This window comes from Eubalaena glacialis, chromosome 4, assembly GCF_028564815.1.
Source record: "Eubalaena glacialis isolate mEubGla1 chromosome 4, mEubGla1.1.hap2.+ XY, whole genome shotgun sequence".
NCBI lineage: Eukaryota > Metazoa > Chordata > Mammalia > Artiodactyla > Balaenidae > Eubalaena > Eubalaena glacialis.
Window position 1 is genome coordinate 158,735,329 of NC_083719.1, and position 12,510 is coordinate 158,747,838.

General features: G+C 46.0%; 1 protein-coding gene across 1 annotated transcript in view; it reads right to left on the reverse strand.

Annotated features, from left to right (window-relative positions):
- Nucleotides 1–12,510, reverse strand: part of COL23A1 (collagen type XXIII alpha 1 chain) — a 370,865-nt gene that overhangs the window by 47,203 nt on the left and 311,152 nt on the right. The window lies entirely within an intron of this gene.

Here is a 12,510-nt window from a genome sequence, read left to right on the forward strand (position 1 = left end):
GCCAGCCCACACATATTTACGGATGGGCCGCTGGGTGCAGGTTAATGGGACCAGTGGTGAAAGAGGCAAGATCTCTGACTCACAGAATTTTCCTTGGATGGATCAATACTTAAGAAAACAACGACACAAGGAGGAAGCACAGGAAGCTCCCAGCACGTAATGAGGGGCTGGAGCCAGACTGGGCTGACTCGGGTCGGGAGGCTAGGCTGAGTCCAGAGGGTGAGGAATAGTTATCGGGGAGAGGAACAGGGAGGGAAGAGCGTGGCTAGGAGGGAAAAGCTCCAAACATGCCAAGGTCACTGGGTATCTAGGGTCCAGGTGAAACTGAGCAGGCTGCAGCAGGGGAGGGCCTGGGGAGAAGGCAAGCCAACCAGACCCCAGCATCTCGTTTCCACGTCATTGTCCAGTGGAGCGTGATTTGAAGGACAGTGGCGGCCACTGAAGAGTTCTGCACAGAGGAGTGATTTGAGGGGGAAAGAGTGGGCATGAGGATGGGTTGCAGTTGTCCCCCTGTAGGTGACAGTGGCCTGGACTTGGGGGTTGGCTGTGGAGATGAAGAGAAGTGAGTCGGATGGTACTTATCAGTGAGGACAGACAGGACTTGCTCATGGATTTAATGGTGGAGGATGAGTGGAGAGGTGTATCGGGCATAGAGGAAGGAGAGAGATGAGACAATGATTTTTCACTTGAGAAACTAATGCATGATGGTGCTAATGCCTGAGAACGTAACGTGGTGGGGGAGAGGGCTGTGTGTTCCCTAAGCCTAGACTAGGGGCCGGGCAGGTTGTTGGCCACGTGGACATCCGTACAGCTGGCATCTCTCTTTCAGCCTGCCCTCTGTTTTACAAAAAAGAGAAAAGCCACCAGACGGACTTGCCATTGCCTTTCTGATGCCACACGCCTACACCTGCCTGTACCTGCACTTGTGCCTGGCCTCTGCTCCGTGCCCCTCAGGTTAACTCTGATAGAAGAAATGTTCACATATTGAGGTATGGGGAAGTCATTCTGGCTTATACATGAGTTAACTTGGGTTTTCTGCGAACTAAAACATCCTGTTTGTGGCCTATCAAACATACACTGTACACCTGCTTTAATTATTAAAGAAAAGGGCACATTGACCAGAAGTAAAGAATGTCCATGTTAAAAATAAAGATTAAATGCCTCCCTTCCTGGGACACCAATGCTGGTACTCCTTTGATGATAAGATTCCCTTCCCAGGTGCCAAAGCCATACTGACTCACTGTGTACTTGCTGATCTGTTTTTTTGAAACCTTGAAGGAATGTATCCCTGACTTGTTTGTGGTTCTTTGTTCTGACAAGACATGAAGCTGTGCTGAAAACCATGCTTCTCTGGAGCAGTTTCTCAGAGTTATCTGTGAGGCTGGCTTCTGGGCTATAGTCCTCAGTTTGGCTCAAGTAAAACTCTTTTCTATTCCTTTTATAGATTGTTTATTGATTATTTTCATTGACAACTCAGAGGAGCTGACCCGCCTCCTCCTTTTTGGGACCCTGCGGCCCCCAAGCTCCCCTGGTCAAGCCTGCCCTTCAAGCAGATCCTTCCCCACAGCTCTGAACATGAGAAAACCATCCTTTGTTCCACGCCCTCCTCTGTTCCTGCCCCAGCTCCTCTCTCTCTCACAGCTGCACTGCTGGAAAGAGGGGGTCTCCCCTCAGTCACCTTCCACTGACCTCATGACCCTCCGGTTTGGATTCCATTCCTATCCCTCCACCAAAATGGCACTCACCATGTCTCCAACGACCTCCTCTAATCAATAAGCCCAACAGGATTTCTTCTCCTCCTTGGACTCATCTTCTACCTCCTTCTAGAAGTGCTCTCCTCCTTTGGCTTCCAAGATGACACGTCCTCCCACCTCCCTAGCTATTCAGCTGACTCAGTCTCCTCTCCCAGCCTCACATACCAAGGCTCCTCAGGGATCAAGTCTAAGCTTTCTTCTTTTCAGTTCCCTGCTCATCAGTCTCCTCTCTCCATCTTCTCCAAGGAGCTCTTCCATGCTCATGGCTACACTAGGTGGAAGTGTCCCAAATGTAGATCTCCAGTCCTGACCATGCCTTGAGGCCCAGGCTCCCTTTTTGAGCTGCCTGCTTGATTTCTCCTTGAATAATCCCATGATTCCTCAAACAAGGATGCACAGTCACACTCACAATCTTCTGTCCACAAATGTGCTCCTCTCCAGTTCCTGGTCTCTGTGGATGGCATCCCCTCCTGACCAGCTAGTGAACGGGAAAATGAGGAGTCCCTCTCCACACGCTCTATTCGCATGTCCACTGTTTGTTGCTCTGGAGCCCATCCCCCCCTTGTGTCTCTCCCCAGTACCACAGCCTCATCCATGTTACCAGCATCTCCTGACTGTTGCAATAGCTTCTTCACTCATCACCCTCTTCACTCGTCCCACAGACATTCACTGAGTGCCTACTGTTCTAAATGCTGTTCTGGGAAAGTGGGATACAGCAGTGAAAGTGACAAGCATCCCTGTCCCCTTCTAGTGAGAGGACAGCTGAGATACAATAAGCATAATAAACAGTACATCACCTGGAAGGCGATAGTGTCATGGAAAGAGACAGGCAGCAGAGCAAGGTAAGGGGCGCTATTAGTGCTGGGAGGCAGATTGGGGGGGCCTTGTAGGTGATTTGTAGGACTTTATCTTCTTTCTGAGGTGGGAGCCCTTGCAGGGTTTTGAGCAGAGATAATATGACCTGGTTTATGTTTTAAAAGGGTCATACCATGTGGAGCAGCTTATTGCAGTGATGTAGGGGAGAGGTGATGGTGGCTCGCAGCCAGTGGAAGCGGTGTAGGGGGTGGAAGTGGCTGAATTCTGGATTGATTCTGCAGGTAGAGCCGAGAGGATTTCTCTAGACTGTGGAGTCTAAGAGACACGAGTCAAGGAAGATTTTGGCTTAAGCGACTGAAAGGATGCTGTTGCCATCAACAGAGGTGGGGAGACTGTAGGTTGGCAGGTTCGGCTGGAAGGATCAGGAGCTCAGCTGTGCACCCATAGCCCTCGGGGGCACTCCAACAGTTAGAAGGGAGTGGGAAAGAGAAGGAAGTCCTGGAAGCTGAGTGGAGGGCGTGCATCAAGGGGGATGGCATAATCCCCATGCTGATCAGTGCTGACGGTCACGTGAGGTGAAGACTGAGACCTGATGGCTGGACCTAGCAATGCAGAGGCCACAGACAGGAAGGGTGATAGGAGTGGACATCTGATGGGAAGGGGAGGGGAGGAATGTGGACAGTGAGAGCTTTCTAGGAGTTCTGCTGCAAAGGGGAGCAAAGATGGAGTAGTTGCTTTGGTGGCGTGGAGTCCAGAGAAGGGATTTCTTCAGGATGAGAGGCACAGCAGCATGTTTGCACAATGTGAGTCATCAGCAGGAAGGGGAAGACCCGATATGTTGGATAAAGGGGGATTCCTGGAGTGATGTCCTTGAGGAGGCGAGAAGGACTGGCCCTGGCATAAGAGGTGGCATTGGCTGTGCTCAGGAGCCTGGATAGTCCATCTGTGGCAATAAGCAGGGAGGCGGCGCATGCAGGTGTGTGGCCATGCAGGTGGAGTTTGTGGAAGTTTTCTTCCAACTGCTCCAACTGTGCCAGTGAAGTAGGAACTGAGGCCGTCAGTCACGAGTGAGGTGTGAGAGGCCGAGGGTGTGAGGGGCTTCTATGCGGATATCAAGATCCCTAGGAGTTCACCCAGAAGTGGTGTTGGAGAGAGGGCTGGAGACCCAGGAGCTGAAACCCACTAGCAGGAAAGGGATGTGCCTGGGATCAGAGATGGCTTCCAATATGCTGACCCAATGTTCTCCAGTCTCCGTTCGGAGGCTAGATGCAAATCTGATCATGGCACTCCCGTCCCACCACTCCTCACTTTCCCATTGTTCTTAGGACAGAGGCTCAAATCCAAAGCCCTGTCTACGCTGTGATCTGCCCTTGCCCCTATACCTGAGCCCCTCGAACTGCTGGGATGAGAGCTGTTATTAATAGAGGGTGGTGGGCAGGCCGGTGGTTATCAGGACAAAGTCAAGTTGGATTCATACCTCCTCATGAACCAGGATAAATTCCAAGAGGAGCAAAGATTTACATGCTTCAAAAAAATCATAAAAATCCTAGAGGAAAATGTGGGAAAATTCCTTTCTAACCATGGAGAGGGGCAAACTTTCCCAAGTACAGTTCATAATCTAGAAGCTATGACATAAAGTCTGATCCAACCATACAAAAACAAAAATGTCTGCAAGGCAGAAAGCACTGTTGACAAAGTCAAAAGCCAGAGTGGAAACATATTTCTAACTCATGTCACAAAGGCTAGATACCTTGATATCAAAGTGCTCCTACAAATCAACTCTAAAAACATCAACAATCAAATAGAAAAATGGTCAAAAGATATGAATAGAGAGTACACAGAAAATACAGCCCTTTAGGATGCAAAACAAAAGGAAATCTTCATTCATAATAAAAGAAATGAAAATTAAAACTATAATCATATCAGATTAGAAAGAGTGAAAAAAATCTGATGACTTATGTCAAGGGAAATGAGGACAGTCACCTCACACATTGGTTGAAAGGAAAAATTGGTACATTCTCTACAGAGAGTGATTTGGCAATACTAATTAAGATTTAAAATTTTTGTGCCAATTGCTACAATGATCCTCCTAGAAATGTATTCCATAGATATATTAACAAATATATAAGATGACAGGTGTATAAGAATACTCATTGCAGAACTAATTGAGATGATAAAGACATTAGAAACAGTACAAGTGGAATTGCTTAAAAGAAAGGATGGGAGGCTTATCTAAATGGGATACTATGCAGCTGTGAAAAAGATTAAAGTAGTTCTGTATTTCTGACATGGAATAATCCCCCAGGCATATTGTTACATTTTTTAAAAGGCATGTCTTTTAATTGGCAGCCATTTGTGCTAAAAAATATCGGTAGACTTTTGTTTGTATAAACATGGAACATCTCTGGGTGTGGAGAGAAGAATGTGGTCATCAAGTTTCTTCCGAGTAGGGGAACGGGATGGTGGGAGGACAGGAGTGGCAGGGCAGACTGACTTTTCACCATGGACTCTTTGATGCCATTGGATACACGTGTATAGCTACCAAGTCAGACAAGGCAATAAACTTTCACTTGAAAACAGCTGGAGTAAGCTCTGTGTTTTTGTCTGGTCCTTCAGCTTTTGCTGCCTTTCCTCACACTCACTTCCAAGCTCTCTCCAAGAAAGCTCAGACTGCGATTATCATTCTGAGGACCTGGGGTCCTGAGAGTGGAGCCCGAGGCCTGGTGTGAGATGCAGCTCAGGAGATGAAGGAGGAACTGCAAGAGTAACCATCACTCACTTAGGGCTCATCATGCACTGGGAACTCCACCATCAGCTTTCCCTAACCATCTCATTTAACCCCTGCTGCAACCTCACCAGCGCATTTTACAGATGAGGAAACTGAGGCTCAGAAAGGTTACCATGCCCAGGGTCATGTCCTACTGAACCCAGGCACGACCCAGGCAGCTTGACTTTAAGCCTAACAAAGTGCAAACTATTTTGGCAGAAAGAGCTCTGACATTCACCGAGTGTCCCCTGAGGTCTCCGGGAGGGTGTGTGGCATGTCTGAGGTCACCTAGCCAGTGGGGAGCAGTTTAGGATGGAAGCAATGCTGTGGGACCCCAAACCTTCCACCTTCCACTGTCCCCAGAGGGGTGGCCAGAGTGGGAATGGCAGCATTCCAGAGACTGATCCCATCACTGGTGGTACAGGACACATCTAGCCCATCTAAGAGATTCTAAAACACACCAAGCCACCACCTCTCTTGAGCCCTGCTGGCACCATATCACCAGTCACCATCACTTAGCATTGGCACCATCATTACAGCCTCCTTCTTCTTGGCACCTCAACCCCACCAACCAGAGGGGCCTTTTAAAGATGCCCACCCCTTCCCAGGGCTTCCCATTTAAATGGAATAACATCCAGACTCTCAGGAGGCACAGCGCTCCCATGTGGCCCTGCTCCTTGCTCCATCAGCCTCGGCTAAGCACTGGGTCCCACTTGTTTCTCTCAGTTCCTCAAGGGGCCAGCCCTCTTCTGCCCCAGGACATTCACACCCCCCCTTTGTGACTGCCTTCGTGACAGTGAAACTGAAGACATCTCCTCACCCTTCTCCCGCACTTGTTTCCATCACAGTTGGCTGCTATTTCCTTCCAAGCACATATCAGTCTTTACTCCTGAAATCCACTTATTTGTGTTTTGTTTATTGTCTGTCAGCCCCACCAGCAAGGCAGTTCCCTGAGAGCTGGGGCCCTTTGTGCCTGGCTTCCTGCTGTTTCCCGGAGGCCTAGAACAGGGCCCGGAAGGCACAAGCACTTTGTAAATTCGCACTGAATGGACGAGAGGGGAGAAGGGCAGGAGTGCTGAGCCCTTGGTTTCTGGGAAATCGGTTCCATGACTCCCCAGGATACCCAAATCCAAGGATGCTCAAATCCCTTGTATAAAATGGTTATATTTGCATATAACCTATACAATCCCCTGTATATTTTAAATCATTTCTAGATTACTTATAATACCTCACACAATGTAAATACTATGTAAATAGTTGCTGGTGCACAGCAAATTCAAGTTTTGCTTTTTGGAACCTTCTGGAAATTAAAACAAAATTCTTATACGTGGTTGTTTGAATCCATGGATGTGGGACCTGCAAGTACAGAGGGCCGACTGTACAGGGTTTGTGCTGTGGCTGCCGGAAGCCTCTGGAGATGGACTCATTGGCCAGCCAAGAGTGATGCATGGGACGGAGGGCTTGGCTCAGGTTGTCCAGGGGTTCCCTGCTTAGAAAGTAAGGCTGGCTTCAGGGCCTCCAGGAGGCCACGTGGTGGTCTGGCCATGGCCCACCCCATTCTGCACACAGCTTTCAAGCATGTGTTCCAGGCACTGGCTGGATCTGCTGCCTTTGCTGTCAGGAATGTGGGAGCAATTAAATAAGAGCCAGATGACTTGGAAAATAAATAAAATGGGTCCGAGGGAGTAGGGGGTTCGATGATTCTGGATCCTCTTTAACTGAACTGATGTGGCCCGACAGGGACAGCGTTTCCCAAACTGGGAGCCAATCCTCTCACACCTCAAGATTCGGAGGGTGCATGAGCTGCTAGTTGACAGGTAAGCAGAAGTGGGTGGAGGGTCTGGGGCCTACAATGCCTACCTAGAGCTCTTAGTCCTTCTGGGGATGATCATTTCCTGAGTGTTTCCCAAAGGCTATATTCCTGGCAAAGCAAACTGGGAAGAATTCCCAGAGCCTGGCTAGTGTGCGACCCGCACTCTTGGAGCTGGGGGCTGGCCTTAGTGCCTGAGGCTGCTGGGGTCATTGTCCCTGCTCACAGCCCACATCTGCCCCTCTGGGCTCTGCCTGGACTCCTGACTCCACTCTGCCTGCTCCCCGCTCTTCCCAACAGGCCCTGGCTCAGATCCAGCGCTCTGCCTCTTCCCACTCAGCCAGCTTGGGTTACAGGGTCCTGGCTCTTGACCCTTGGAAACCCACTCACCCATGAGGAAATGAACTTCAGCCATGCTTCTCTGGGGTTTCCCCAGTGGAGCAGAGTAGGCCAAGGCTTTTCAACTGAGTTTGCAGGTAGATGAAATGAGGCTTGGAGGTTGGCAAATCCAGAGCCAATACTGAGTCAGCGAGCCAGGCACTTAGGTCAGGCCTCAGGCCCTGGATTTAATCAGGCCGATACTGCCAGGGAGTGTTGAGGCCTTAGAACCTGGCTCCCCAGCTGATGAGCTCTAGACCTTGAGCAAGTGCCTGTTTTCTCTGACACAAAGTCTGCTTCTGGTAAACGTGGGGAGTAACAATCCCTGCCTCTCTGGACTGCTACGAAGATTGAGTAAGATATTGTGTATACGTAAAGTGCCTGGGACAACGGTGGCACACAGGAGGCACCAAAACCCGATGCTGGCTGCAATTACAGTATAGCATTCTTTCTCTTTCTCTGTTTCTAACGCACACACGCATTCTGTGCAGACACACATACACACATGCAGAAAGAAGAGAAACACAGATGGTGGCTTTCCATTGTTTGGCTTCATGTTGCTGAACAAACCCTGACTACACAACAGGTTTGAAGAGTCTCCTTTTGAAATGGCACCTCAGATGGGCCTCCAGCATTTTGGCTGTGATGACTCTCAGGTACAAGGCTGTATCCCTGGAATTCAGGGTCAAGTTGGCCAGCGTTGGCATGGAGGTTTGCTCTGGCAATCATCCTACTCAGACACTGCAGGGTAGACAGTGGTGCTGATTAGAAGCCTAAGTGAAAAGTAAACTCATTGGATTAAAATAAAAAACCCAAAAAACGAGTTCCATTGAGATGTAATTCACATACCATGAAATTCACTCTTTTAAAAGTATAAACTTCAATGATTTTTGGTATATTCACAGAATTGTGCAACCATCACCATTATGTAATTTTGTTTATCCTTCATTTTTGAAAGAGAGTTTTACTGGACATAAGATTCTAGGTTCTTTTAGTCCTTTGAATAGGTCAGGTCATCCCACTGCCTTCTGGCCTCCATTATTTCTGGTGGGAAGTCAGCTGTTATTCTTATTGGGGTTCCCTTGTATGGATGAGTGATTTCTCTCTTGCTGCTTTCAAGATTTCCTCTTTGTCTTTGACTTTCAGCATTTTACTGTAATGTGTCTGGGTCTGTATCTTTTCATTTATCTTACTTATAGATCATTAAGCTTCTTGGATATGGAGATTAATGTTTTCAGCAAATTTGGAAAGCTTTCATCCATTATTTCTTCAAAACACTTTAATGCTCCCTTCTCTTTTCCTGTCCTTCTAGCACCCCCATTGTACGTATGTTAGTGTGCTTGAAGGTGTCCTACATTTCTCTGAGGCTCGTTTTGTTTTTCTTCATTCCATTTTTTCTGCATTCGTTAGATTGCATACTCTCTATCCATCTATCTTCAAGTTCATTGCTGGTTCAACTCTAGTGCTGAAACTCTCTAAGGAATTTTTATTTTGGTAAAGTCCAATTTATTTTTTTGTCACTGTGATTTAGGTGTCACATCTGAAAAACCATTGCTTAACCCAAGGTCATGAAGATGTGATGTTTTCTTATAAGGACTTACAATTTTACCTCTTACATTTAGGTCTATGATACATTTTGAGCTATTTTTTGTGTATCGTAGGAGGAAGGAGTCCAACTTCATTCTTTTGCACTTAGTAGTCCTACCACTATTGAATTGTCTTGGCATTCTTGTAAAAGAAATTTGATGGTAAAAGTAAGGATTTATTTCTGGAATCTCAATTCTATTCTGTTGATCTATTTGTCTATCTTTATTCCAGTACCATACTATCTTGATCACTGAAACTTTGTATAAGTTTTAAAATTGGGAAGCATGAGGCCTTTACCTTTGTTCTACTTTTTCAAGGTGTTTAGGCTATTTTGGATTCTTTGCATTTCCATATAAATTTGAGAACCAATTTGCAATTTCTAAAAAAAAAAAAATCCAAGTGGGATTTTAATACAGATTGCATTGAAACTATAAATTAATTTGTGGAATATTGCCATATTAACATTGTATTGTCTTCCAATCCATGAATATGGATGTCTTACCATTCATTTAGGTCTTCTTTAATTTCTTCCAGCAATATTTTATAGTTTTCACTATACAAGTCTTACACTTATTTTGTTAAATTTATCCCTATTTTATTATTTTCCAAGCTTTTATAAGTGAAACTGCTTTCTTAATTTCATTAAAAATTCTTCATTGCTAGTGTATAGAAATATGATTGATTTTTGTATATTGATCTTGTATCATGCAATCTTGCTAAACATCTTCATGAGCTCCAATAAATTTTTGGTGGATTCTTTATGTAAGTAAATAAATAAATAGCATAATCCAAAAGACATTCAACATCATTAATTATTAGGGAAATGCAAATCAAAACCACAATGAGATATCACCTCACATCTATCAGAATGGCTACTATTAAAAAACAGAAAAAAAAAAAGACAAGTGTTAGTAAGGAAGTAAAGAAATTGGAAACTTTGTGCGCTGTTTGTGGGTTTATTTCTGGGCTCTTGATTCTGTTCCATTGGTCTATGTGTCTGTTTATTACTATAGCCTTATAGTACAGCTAGAAATTAGGAAGTATGATGCCTTCTGCTTTGTTCTTCTTTCTCAGGATTGCTTTGGCTATTTGGGGTTTTAAAAATCCATTTAGGGCTTCCCTGGTGGCGCAGTGGTTGAGAATCTGCCTGCTAATGCAGGGGACACGGGTTCGAGCCCTGGTCTGGGAAAATCCCACATGCCGCAGAGCAACTAGGCCCGTGAGCCACAACTACTGAGCCTGCGCGTCTGGAGCCTGTGCTCCGCAACAAGAGAGGCCACGATAGTGAGAGGCCCGTGCACTGCGATGAAGAGTGGTCCCCGCTTGCCGCAACTAGAGAAAGCCCTCGCACAGAAACGAAGACCCGACACAGCCAAAAATAAAATAGATAAATAAATAAATTAAAAAAAATCCATTTCCATTTAATGTAATTGCTCAGAAGGTAGGATTTATGTGTGCCAATTTGGAATTTAATTTCTATATGTCATATCTTTTTTATTCCTCTATTACTCCTTCTTTTTTGTTAACTAGATCTTTTCTAGTATAACATTTAAAAATTTTTTTATTGGAGTATAGTTGATTTACATTGTTGTGTTAGTTTTAGGTGTACAGCAAAGTGAATCTGTTATACAAATACATATATCCACTCCTTTTTAGATTGTTTTCCCATATGGGCCATTACAGGGTACTGAGTAGAGTTCCCTCTGCTATACAGTAGGTCCTTATTAGTTATCTATTTTATGTATAGTAGTGTGTATATGTCAATCCCAATCTTCCAATTTATCCCTCCCTCTGTAGTGTACCATTTTAATTCCTTATTTCTCTTATATTTTTTGGAGTTCTTTTCTTAGTGGTTGCCCTGGGGTTTATAATTAGCATCTTTTTAAAAAAAATTTATTTATTTTATTTACTTATTTTTGGCTGCGTTGGGTCTTCGTTGCTGCATGCAGGATTTCTCTAGTTATGGTGAGCGGGAGCAGGGGCTACTCTTCGTTGCGGTGTGCGGGCTTCTCATTGCCATGGTTTCTCTTGTTGCGGAGCACGGGCTCTAGGCACGCGGGCTTCAGCAGTTGTGGCACGCGGGCTCAGTAGTTGTGGCTCATGGGCTCCAGAGCACAGGCTCAGTAGTTGTGGCACATGGGCTTAGTTGCTCCATGGCATGTGGGGTCTTCCCGGACCAGGGATCGAACCCATGTCCCCTGCATTGGCAGGCAGATTCTTAACCAGTGTGCCACCAGGGAAGCCCCTATAATTAGCATCTTAATTTAAAATAACCTGGTTTGGATTAATAGCAATTTACTTTCAGTTGTATACAAATACTTTGTTCCAATATAGCTCTGTTGTTATCTCTTCTTAGTACTATTATTGTCATAAATTACTGTTTTATACATTATAAGCCCATCAACACAGTTTTATCAATATTACTCTATGCAATTGACTTTTAACTCAGAAGAGAGAAAAGAGTTACAAATAAATATACATTTTGGCCCTGAACCAAGATGGCGGAGAAGGATGTGCTCTCACTCCCTCTTGCGAGAACACCAGAATCACAACTAGCTGCTGGACAATCATTGACAGGAAGACACTGGAACTCACCAAAAAAGATACCCTACACCAAAAGACAAAGGAGAAGCCACAATGAGATGGTAGGAGGGGCGCAATCACAATAAAATCAAATCCCATAACTGCTGGGTGGGTGACTCACAGACTGGAGAACACTGATACCACAGAAGTCCACCCACTGGAGTGAAGGTTCTGAGCCCCACGTCAGGCTTCTGAACCTGGGGGTGCGGCAACGGGAGGAGAAATTCCTAGAGAATCAGACTTTGAAGGCTAGCAGGATTTGATTGCAGGACTTTGACAGGACTGGGGGAAACAGAGACTCCACTCTTGGAGGGCACACACAAAGTAGTGTGTGCATTGGGACCCAGGGGAAGGAGCAGTGACCCCAGGGGAGACAGAACCAGACGTACCTGCTATTGTTGGAGGGTCTCCTGCAGAGGCGGGGGGTGGCTGTGGCTCACCATGAGGACAAGGACACTGGCAGCAGAGGTTCTGGGAAGTGCTCCTAGGTGTGAGCCCTCCCAGAGTCCACCATTAGACCCACCAAAGAGCCCAGGTAGGCTCCAGTGCTGGGTTGTCTCAGGCCAAACAACCAACAGGGAGGGAACACAGCCCCACCCATCAGCAGTCAAGTGGATTAAAGTTTTACTGAGCTCTGTCCACCATAGCAACAGCCAGCTCTACCCACCACCAGTCCCTCCCATCAGGAAACTTGCACAAGCCTCTTAGATAGCCTCATCCACCAGAGGGCAGACAGCAGAAGCAAGAACTACAATCCTGCAGCCTGTGGAACAAAAACCACATTCACAGAAAGATAGACAAGATGAAAGGCAGAG